The sequence below is a fragment of the Thunnus albacares genome, chromosome 19, assembly GCF_914725855.1.
Source record: "Thunnus albacares chromosome 19, fThuAlb1.1, whole genome shotgun sequence".
Lineage (NCBI taxonomy): Eukaryota > Metazoa > Chordata > Actinopteri > Scombriformes > Scombridae > Thunnus > Thunnus albacares.
The window spans coordinates 25221696-25232389 of NC_058124.1; the positions used below are offsets into that span (position 1 = coordinate 25221696).

A 10694-nucleotide genomic window follows, 5' to 3' on the forward strand; every position below is an offset into this window, starting at 1 on the left:
GCCATGTTGACTCGGCAGACGCTGCCAAGGCCTGAAGGGACCTTGAGCTCTGAAGTGAGTCCTGCCCTCCACACTGACTACAGTTACCCCTCATTCATGCACACACACACATGCACACACATACACGTGCACACTCAGTGAAGTATGTACAGAGTCAAACACAGAAAGACAGAAACATAATCTATTCACATGCTCATTCAGACACATAAGCATAAGAAAAGCTACGCTTGCTACTGCTAACAGCCACACTAAAGCACATTATGACTTACTATTACCTTTCATTACATAATGGACTCATGGGGTGTTTTAGCAAATTAATGTGTCAGAGTTTTAAATTCAAACTTTCTGATGACAAAATGACAATTACAAATATTTTGAAATATCTGAAATATGACCTGTGAATACTAAAACACGGTTCCTTTACTGTGTGTGTGTGTTCAGGTCTATGATGCCTCTGACCCATTTAGGACCTCCTGCTCAGCCAGATGAGAGACTGAATGTCTGAATGTTTTTTAGCCGTCAGCCACTCAGCTCCGGCACATCTGTGACAGACTGCTGGACTGGAGGCTGGACCTCGAGTCTGTGTGTGTATGTGCGTGTGTGTGTTGATGATCTGAACTTGAACTTATGTGACTTATGTGAACATTCACTTATGTAAATATTGAAAATAATTAGGCACGTTTGTTTGCATGTTTTAAAACATCTGACATATTAATTTGTGTAGAAGTGTGTGTGTGTGTGTTTGGCCTTGCAGTTAATAACAAGCACTGCCATTCAACATTCATAAGAACAGCACAGGAGGGGGGAAAAAAGCATTAAATGAAATGAAGACTGAAAAATAAAGGTGCAGTGGCAGCATGTGACCACCAGGTGGCAGCAAACTATTTTCTTATTTATGTGCTCATCCAGTACAGTATCAGTATTTCTTTCTCATATTTCTCTAAGGATAAATCACATCTGTCATAGACAGTGTAGCCCATCATTAATCACTGGTGTACTGGAGTGTCATGCCTCTAACTTTACAGCAATGAAGACAAGCAAAAAGCCAGAAATCAATAAAGCAGAAAACAATAATAATATATAACATAATAAAGAGGGGGTATTCTGACAAACCTTAGCATTAATATGATGCAATGCCCTATGTTGTTTATGTATACAACTGGAGAAACGCCATCTGTTTATGTGATATGACCGAAAGCTCCGGCTTTAATGGACTTTGTGGTGAGTCAGCTTTCCAGGATCCAGGAAAACACATAAATATCTTTAACAACTGGGTTTCTGTGTATGAAAGCACCTGTATGAAGAATGATTGTCATGATGATTTGCAAAGAAATGTAGCTTAAGTCCTGACTGAAGCGCTGACACTGATATAATACCGGACCTGTACCCAAATACAAGTCTTCAGTCTCATTTTAAGTTCAATTGATTTAATGATACTTTAAAGGTCACCTCAGGATGGTTAAACACTCTTTGTTATCTCTATTCAATAGTTTTGATAAAAAATACCCGTTGAATACTTGATCTATACCACAAACAAAACCATAATCCACCCATCCACCTTTGTGAAATTTGATATTTTTGAAATATGCAGCAGCGGACACTTTATATATGTTTATATATTGGCAGTTGTGTCCCCCGGGTGGATGGAGCCCACAACATTTTACCGTCTGTCAGGTGTCACTATGAGCTCCCACCATCTGCTGCTCCAGGTGAGGGGTAATCATGTATGATCATGTGTGTACAAGGTGGCAATCTTATCTCAAATAACAACCTTTACAACCTTTAACACACACACACACACACATTAAAACAGTAATCTCAGAGATGAGACAGGGAAATATTCGCTCTGTTAGTTTTTCACCACCCGAGGTCAGTTAACGACCCTGTTGTGAAACTCTGAGCTTGTTAACCCGTCCATTAACTAACATGTTTTAATTACCGTAGTGATGTATAGCAGTGTCACACCCGTAAAAACGTCAAGCCCGCTCTTTGTGATGATTAATTTTCTTTCAAGGGAACATTTATTTATGAGTTAAAGCTGCTATATGGTGCTTTTTTTTTTTTTTTTTTGAACAGCCCAGCCGATGATGAGTCGTCTGTCGCACTCGGGTGCTGCTGTTGTTGTTAGTGTTGCTTAAAATTGGCATCTTTGTGTTCACTGAGAAGAATAAAAACACTGGAATGACTTTTTCCATCCACCGTTTTCACAGCACTCAGTTTCATTCTCACAAAGTCTTGTACAATAAAAACATTATAGCGAACACAAAGTGGTATCGATTAAATACCGCTTCAACTTCACAGCAGTTTGAAATCTTTGTCTGGCAAACATTTGGAGGTGGATTTTTTTTTTTTTGTATAGAATTTCAAGGTAGCTTGTCATCCAAAAGTCAATGTTTTTGTCTTCAAGTTTACTAGAAGACAAAAACTCTAAAAGCTTCAGTTCATCTCGATTTCACTGTGATTATTATTCCCACTGTGGCATTATTGCTAACTGAGCTAACTCAAACTGGATTTCATTCATTATTCATTCATAGAAATGATAAATTAGCTGTTTTTGTTGTCCACATTGTTGTTTTTTTTAAACCAGATACAGACATAGTTAGCCCCTTTTTAAATCGGCTGAATATATATTTCAATCAAGAGAGACTCCGTATTATCTAGTGAATGGTGTTTATTGAACAGCATGATAATGAATGTGAAAGTCTTTGGCGATTAGACTCCATCTTGATAAGGCCTAATATGGAGGAGGTGATGCATGCATGAATAGGATAACCCCCCCCCCCCCCCGATGAAGTCTAGACACTGGTGGCGGTGATAGAGAGGCGTGGATCGAGGTGTTGTGGTATCCCCTCTTGGAGATTTGGGGCCTTGACGGAACAACGAATGATGATCCGAGATGGGGAGGCGAGGAGCGAGCTCCGGTGTTGCGGCTGTGGGGGTGGATGGGGTGGAGGTGGACGCGATTATTGCCTGAAATGACAGCTGACAGTGACAGAGAGGGAAACGGTTTTAAAGTTTGACAGCTAGGCCGTGATTGGCTGTTTAGGGATCGTGGGGGAATCTGATTTGTCAACTAGAAGTGAAGCGACTAAAAGCTGATGTGAAAGCGGGAGGAGCTGAGAGAGAAGAGTGAAATTATGAATGAATGAGTGATTAAGATCATTCATTATGTAACATACATCTTCTAGATTGAATTAAAATGTAATGGTGTCGCAGCAGTTTGGCAGCAGTTTGACTTTGAAATTTGACTTGTAAATCATCGCTGACATGAAAGTTTTGTCCTTCTCAGCTGCTCATGATTACAGTCTGTATGATATGATATGACGTGAGGGTAGCATCAGCATTTCCTGCCAGACACACAGAAAAGTGAACACACTGAGATATCATCATCATCATGTTCCACTTATAATTAAATTTCAGATTGAAGCTTCAAGGTTTTTATTCATCTGGATGTTTGAATATTTTTGGCACAAACATTGAATATCAGTATAATAAATCAACAGATTCAATACAAAAACATGCTGTTATCTACCTTTATATGTAACTCAGTCAAATACTGATTTAATCCCAAAATATATTTGTTGAACATTTTTGTTGCTGCCAATGAAATAACTGGATGTGAAGTTGGAATAAAAATTGCTAAACTGTACAGTTGTCAGCTGAGGTTTTGATTCATCTTCTATTTTTTTTTAGTTTATGGCCTCCAGCTATCAAACATTAACCATGGCTGGGTGAGATCAAACGGTGGTTTGAAATGATTTTGGAAGGCACTGACATATGAAATCATCCTCCCAATAGACGATGTATACAGTACACGCAGATACTCCATGTTGCGGTGGGTATCTTTCTGCTTTACACTGTAGAGAATGCCAGACTTTTGTGCTGCGTTCGGACAGGAACGGCTTAACAAAGAAACAAGGAATAACATTTCATTTACAACATTCGATTGTAACGAATATGTTGAATTTAATATAAAAAAAACATACTTCAAAATCATCATAGTAACATATTAAATAAGAAAATAATTACAAAAAGAAGGCACAACTTTGATTTATAGTAGTAATATCAGCTTACTGTTACCTTGCAGAAATATTCTGGTATGAAAGCCATTATTTTTGATCAACTTAAGTATAAACTAGGGGTGTGCCTGAATACAAATACATTATTTGGCAAAGCACAAATAGTGAGGTTTTTTACAAATATTTGTTTCATACAAATATTTTTTAAAATTATTTGTTTTCGGGAAGAAAAAAAAAACATGTCAAATACCAGCGTGCAGATCGGTTACATTGGTATCTCAGTGTCTCTCCTCTGCTCCGCTGTTATGTCTATCAGCAGGTCTCAACGAGGGGAGTCACATCCACCTGCTACATGACGCACATTTCCTTATTTGGACATCACTTCTGGAGTTGGGGGTGTTCCCCAGAGATAAAGTTGAGCTACTGACACATGCAAAGTGCTCCCGATGGACTCTCCATAACCTGTTGTTCCCCTTCTCCTTTCCACAAAATTAGGTTGTAAAAAAATAAATGAAATAAATGAAAAGTGCAAAACAATAATTGCCTTTGAAGTTCTTCCCTACATGTTACATGCTGTGCTGTCCCTGTGTTATGGGTGTATAAATAGGTAGAGGTCTGCCTGCAATTAGGCGATGAATAAAATTTTATCTGGTGTGTGGACCTCCTTCACAAGGTAGTTTATTCATGAACAATTATTGTAACATTTTAATTTTCTAAAATTAACTGTACAAATACAAATACAAATAATTTTGCTGCCTCAACAAATACTGATACAAATACAAATAATGGGCACATCCCTAGTATAAACATGAGAAATTGATTGACAATTCAATGAGTTATGACTGTAAGAGCAGATAGACCTCATATGTTTTCAGAGGGGTCACTGCCTCGTTCTATTATCGCGGTCGTGTTGGCACATCGACACGACTAGCAACGCACAACGTGGCATCAACGTGTATATATATCTATGGCCAATAGGGGCTGTATGTACACTGTTATGGTGAGAGAATAATGACTGACATTTATTCTCTCTACTTCTCTCTCTCTCTCTCTCTCTCTCACACACACACACACACACACACACACACACAGTGTCAAAGAATCAGATTTTCGCCCCCCCTCCGTCGTTGTCATTGCTGATCGTCTCCTCTTCTCTCACTGATGGAGTCGGGCTCAGAGGGGGCGCCAGATCTCCTGCTGGCTGTCATCAGCCACAGCTTCACCTACACACACACACACACACACACACACACACACACACACAGATGGAATGTCTATATCCAGCACACACATCCATGCACTTACAGACAACTATTGATGTCACACACACACACACACACACACCTCCTGCAGATGCCAATATTAGGCAGCCAGCTCAGACTTTATTACCACACCATGAGATTAGATTAAAGGAAGTTTATTGTCCTTCTCTCTTCAAGGTCTTTGAAGTCCTGATCTCAGTTTGACTTTCAGTTACAGATAAAAATGAGTTTGCAAAATGACAGTAGTTTCTTATAATAAAGGCCTTACAATGCCAGACTCACTTTGCTCATTCATGGACTCATGGACATCTATCGTGGACTGACATCATCTCAAGTAGGCCTATTGGACAGGACAGCAGGAAGCCATCGAACACCTGATCAGATAAAGGCACCTCATCCTCACCTGTTATTGATCTTTGCTTTCGATTTTTTCTAACTGAAATCATGGATGTGTTTTATAGCAATGTTGTCATATTCACCAAACATTTCCAATTACATTTCTCTGAACAATCAGCCAATCAACAAGAGGTAGAAGAAGTGCTGTTTGTGTGTACTATTAAAAGGTTTAATACATAATGACGAGCTTTGTTTTCTATCAATAAAATACTTCTGCATAAAGGCTGACTTCTACATATTTACATTTTTTTTTTTTTACAATTGCTGACAGACATTTCTCATTACTGAGTTCAATTGTTTAAACATCTTCACACAGTCAGCGCAGCACAGTCAATGTGGAGTAAACTGTGGATCACTTATCTTTGCTTTGACACAAAACGCGTTCAGTGAACTCATCTTTAAAAATTCATGAAATGTTTTCTCATTCAAGTTCAACCACCAACAAAACTCTACTGTCAAAACTGTTACATTTACATTAAAAAAACAACACAGATTACTGTAAATTAGACTGCAATTTAATACATTGTTCTACATCTTATAAAGGAATTATTTTCCTCATGGAAGTGGAACATTTATGACTACATGTCCACATGATCAGATGTCTCTCCTGGATGCAATGAACGCTGGATGTGTGGACATATGTGAAGGTTTGTCTGGTTGCCAGGGATCAATCTGGCTTGTAGAAAGATTCTTTCCCAGGTGTGTAATACAAGAGAGGACATAAGAAGATGTGATGATATAGTATATGCGGGGATTACTGAAGCATATTGCAGCATTTCTGATTCTTTTCCATGACATATACTGTAAGGTACCATGCATGTGATAAAGAAGTGTCATTTTTAATATAAATAAAAGCTACTTCAAAGACAATACTGATACATATTGTAATGCTACCAGTTGTTTGTGTTTTTTGTCTGGTAAGTGACAAAGTTTTCTAGTCGGGAGCCGAAATTCGTCAGAGTTGATCCTGAAATATGGATGTTGTGGAAGTTGAAGTGTTTTGGTTGAATTAGTGCATTTTGGATGTGAGATTAACAGTGTGACCAGTCTTGAAAACATATACAGAAGTGTGTTAGCAATTGTAAAAAAAAAAAAACATAATTATATTTCTTGTTAAATTTGAAGCACGAGGATCAAAAGGTTTTGATGTTATTTTGTGCTCGCTGCTGTGACTCACAGCTTCTACAAGGTAACTCACTCTGGTCTGTTCTTTGAACTTCACACGTTTCTGGGTTGAGCTCCTGCTGTTCCACCCACAGTTTTTTTTTTTGTTTTTGCAGCAGAAATAAGCATCAGAAGCATTAAATTTCCATCCATGTAGCAGGAAAATTCACCTTTATCCGTCTTCTTACTCAACACATGAAAGCAGGAAGTGATGGCAGATCAATTCATCATTTTTTTTAACCTGTCTCTGTATCTTCATCTGTGGGTTTACGGGAAGCTGCATCATTATAACTGAAATAAAATACAATAAAACATATAAGAAGTCTCGACCAAGCTGTCAAAACCTCATTCTCTGATGTGGGAAAGTGAAAATCATTCTAATTAAATCTTTAAAGGGGTCATCTGACGGCTTAAAGTAGTTCTTTAAATCTTTAATGTGAGATACTGATATATAAATTCATACAAAGCTACAGTTTTTCTCTGTAGCAGGTGAAATACAGTGCTTCAGGTATGTGTTACTGTCTGACACACACACACAGAGACCTAACAGCCTCTGACAGCACAGTAGGGTTGTCATCTCGGTGGTGGAGCTGTGATAGTGCTGACCTGGATCGTGGCACTTCCCATCTCATTCTCCCCTTCATTATAACTCACCTGAGTCCAGTTCAGTCCTCTCCATTGGATTTCTGTCCATTCCACTCTGCTGACTCTCCCGCAGTCCAGTCCGGTTCACACAATCCAGCCCAGAGTTAAAGAAGAGGCGCGACAGCTGGCCAGTAATTACACTGCTGGCCTCAGTAATGTGATTTATTAGGTCAAGCTGAAGCAGTGAGTAAGTCACTCAGGCAGGTAGTCAGAAAAGCGGTGAAGGAAGGGATTCCCCTCCCTCCTTCCCTCCCTGACTGGGGAAAAAAAAATCACTGCATCTGGCACTCTCTAGTGGAGAGAACAGTGAAGTGCACCCTGTGTCTCAATACTGGAGCACACAGTCATAAAATACACCTCATCTGCTGCCAGTAACTGAGATTAAACTTGTTAGGTTAGGTGAGATAACATGAAGCTCAACAAATTACTGATCTCAATAAAGAAGATGAGTCCTGCAGCAGCAGCAGCAAACACTGTCAAACTGCTACGACTCAGCCTAGGGGAAACCCCGGCGCAACATGAAAAGAATGAGACTCCCCTCTTCCCAGCTCTCAAGAACTGCCAGCAACAAGGGATTTGCAGCCCTTTAAAGGTTTTATTTAAAGTCTTTAAAGCTTCAGGGTGGGGTAACAGTAAAACAAACAGAAGGGAACTAAAGCTAAGCAACCTGAGCTACTCAAACAAAAAGAACAGTAAGACAAACCACTAACTCCTAGCGTCACAAAAATAGGAGAAGATAGAATTAAACATAAATGCTACACACCCCTACTAAACTTTGTATATCACATCAGCAAATCTACATACAACATTTCACACTGGAACATGTTGGTTGGAAACAGAGAGAGGTGAGCCCACGGGAGCTGGAGGAAGCTGGCCTTAAAACTGCAAGCTCAGAGGCTGGAAACAATCAGCTCCCTGGAACAACCTGCACACTCGCACAGTCACAATCATTCAATTAGCACAGCCCACCTGCAGCCCATCACACACAGGCACCACAGCAGGATCACCAGAGAGAGGGGGGGGAGAGAGATCCACAACACATGCATAGAATTAAAGCACACATGCAAATTATACATCAGCAAATGCTCAGAGGACCTCTGGGACGTGACAACTCACTGATGGAGAAAAAAAACAGACTAGTGGATCAATAAATCATTAAAACAGTAGAAAAATACATATAAGAGAAAGCATTATTTTGTTACAGATGGCACCAGCCTCTCCCAGTGAGAATTTTAGGTGACCAGTTTCATAATTTGGCTCTGATAGCAGAAACAAATGCATTTACTTAAGTACAATTTTGAGGTATTTTACTTTAGTATTTCCATTTTATATAACTTTAAACTTCTACTCCACTGTATTTCAGAGGTAAATTGTATACTTTTTACTCTGCAGATTAAGATTTTACATACAAGACATACGATCAATTTATCAAATATGAATCACTGTTGTACATTAAATGACCCAAGTGGTTGAAATTAGCTCCACCTTAACCAGCTACAACATTCAAATTCTACTTAAACAGTAATTCAGCTGTGCTAATAGTGCAGTGCATTAGTAATAAAAATAAAACCTAATAGGGTACATTTTTTTGCACAAGTTCTTTTTTTTTGTTGTTGATATTTTAGGTACATTTAGAGTATAACACGTTCTCCTTACATCAGATTTTGAATGCACAACTTTTACTTGTAAGAGAATATTTTTTCACATTGTTTTGCTACTTCCACCACTGGATACAATATTTATGTGTTTTTCTATTGCTCTCAAGCATCTTCCATGAATCCAATAAAACGTATAAAAACAGACAGGATCACTTCGTTGAAAAAAAACAGCACACTGCTTTCTTCTTCTTTTTTTCTTTGTTACTGGAAGACAAAATATGAAGAGTCCCTATTTAAGTCTTGTCATGATGAAGGTCCCACACATTTCCTTAGCAGTCAAGAGATGGTGACCCTCGACTGGAATAAATGGGAAACCACAAGATTCTCATCTGGCAAAAGCACAGATAAGGTCTAACTGCAGTCTGTCACAAAAAAAGAAAAAGAAAAAAAAAATTCATGACATGCCCCATTGCATAAAGTCAGGTCCATAAAGGAATGGTTTTCCCAGTTTGGTGTGGGAGAACATGTCTGGTCTGCACAGAGTCTTGACCTCATCTTCATCCAACACCTTTGGGATGAACTGGAGCGCAGACCTTATCATCCAACATCAGCGGCCGACCTGACTAATGCTCTTGTGGCTGAATGGAAGCAAATCCCTGCAGCCTGGATCCAACATCTGATGAAAATTCTTCCCAGAAAATTGGAGCCTGTCAGAGGAGAGCATGCCTTCCTATATTTCTGAAGTTTTTGTTTACCTGCTGCTGGCTGGCTGTCCATCATCACATCTCTCTTTCACTTCTCCTCACTGTAATTAGAGCTGGATCATTCATGGTACATTTGCAGTACATCTCAGAAACACCGCATCCCATCAGCTGTATGATACTTCAATCAATGTTAAATCAGCTCATAGCTTTCACAGGAGTGAGAGGGGTCGCGGGTCAAACCGAGCTCGGTACAATATAAGGTTTTCAATCATACCTGTGGGATAGGTGTTGCGCGTGTATGATGAAGTATGAAGCGTGAAAGGATTTTATTGATGTGAGTGTGCATGTAGAAGTTTATCATGATAGGATTTCAATTATAGGTATGTCAGCGTTTGTAGGTGTCACATGTCACGTATGAGGTTTTTAATCATATACAGCACATGTGCAGGTGTGTGTGTGTGTGTGTGTGTGTGTGTGTGTGTGTGTGGTAAATGATGAGACTGTCACTTGATGCTGTCTTTCATTTTATGTCTCTGCCTGCAGCTGTGTGCGGTCACCAGGAGGCCAGTGAGGAGCTGATGGGGAGCATGAACTCCCACCAGACTGCCCTCCTCTGGTCAGTGGGGGGACTATTATCTGGAGTGTCCATTTAAAGGGGCAATAAGTAAGGTCCTCACTGCCCCACAGCTCACAGTGACCATAATATCATATCTGCAGCAGCTTGATAGGTTTATTGATCATTACAAATGATTCAGTGGATTCGAAGAGTTGTGGCTTTTAAACTGCCTGGTTTGGTTTACTGTCTGTGTTGAAACGTAAACAAAACTATCATTGAGTTTCTTTATTAAATATTCCTGTTGAACTGAATTCATTACTTGTCATATAAAACATTTGGACATTTGTCAT

General features: G+C 39.3%; 1 long non-coding RNA gene across 1 annotated transcript; it reads right to left on the reverse strand.

The window, feature by feature from the left end:
- Nucleotides 1-6064: 6064 nt before the first annotated feature.
- LOC122969992 lies at nt 6065-8326 on the reverse strand. Its single transcript, XR_006399127.1, has 3 exons — nt 7496-8326; nt 6876-7132; nt 6065-6367 (listed from the first exon to the last, which is right to left on the reverse strand). It is a non-coding gene; the product is annotated as an uncharacterized LOC122969992 (long non-coding RNA).
- Nucleotides 8327-10694: the final 2368 nt, after the last annotated feature.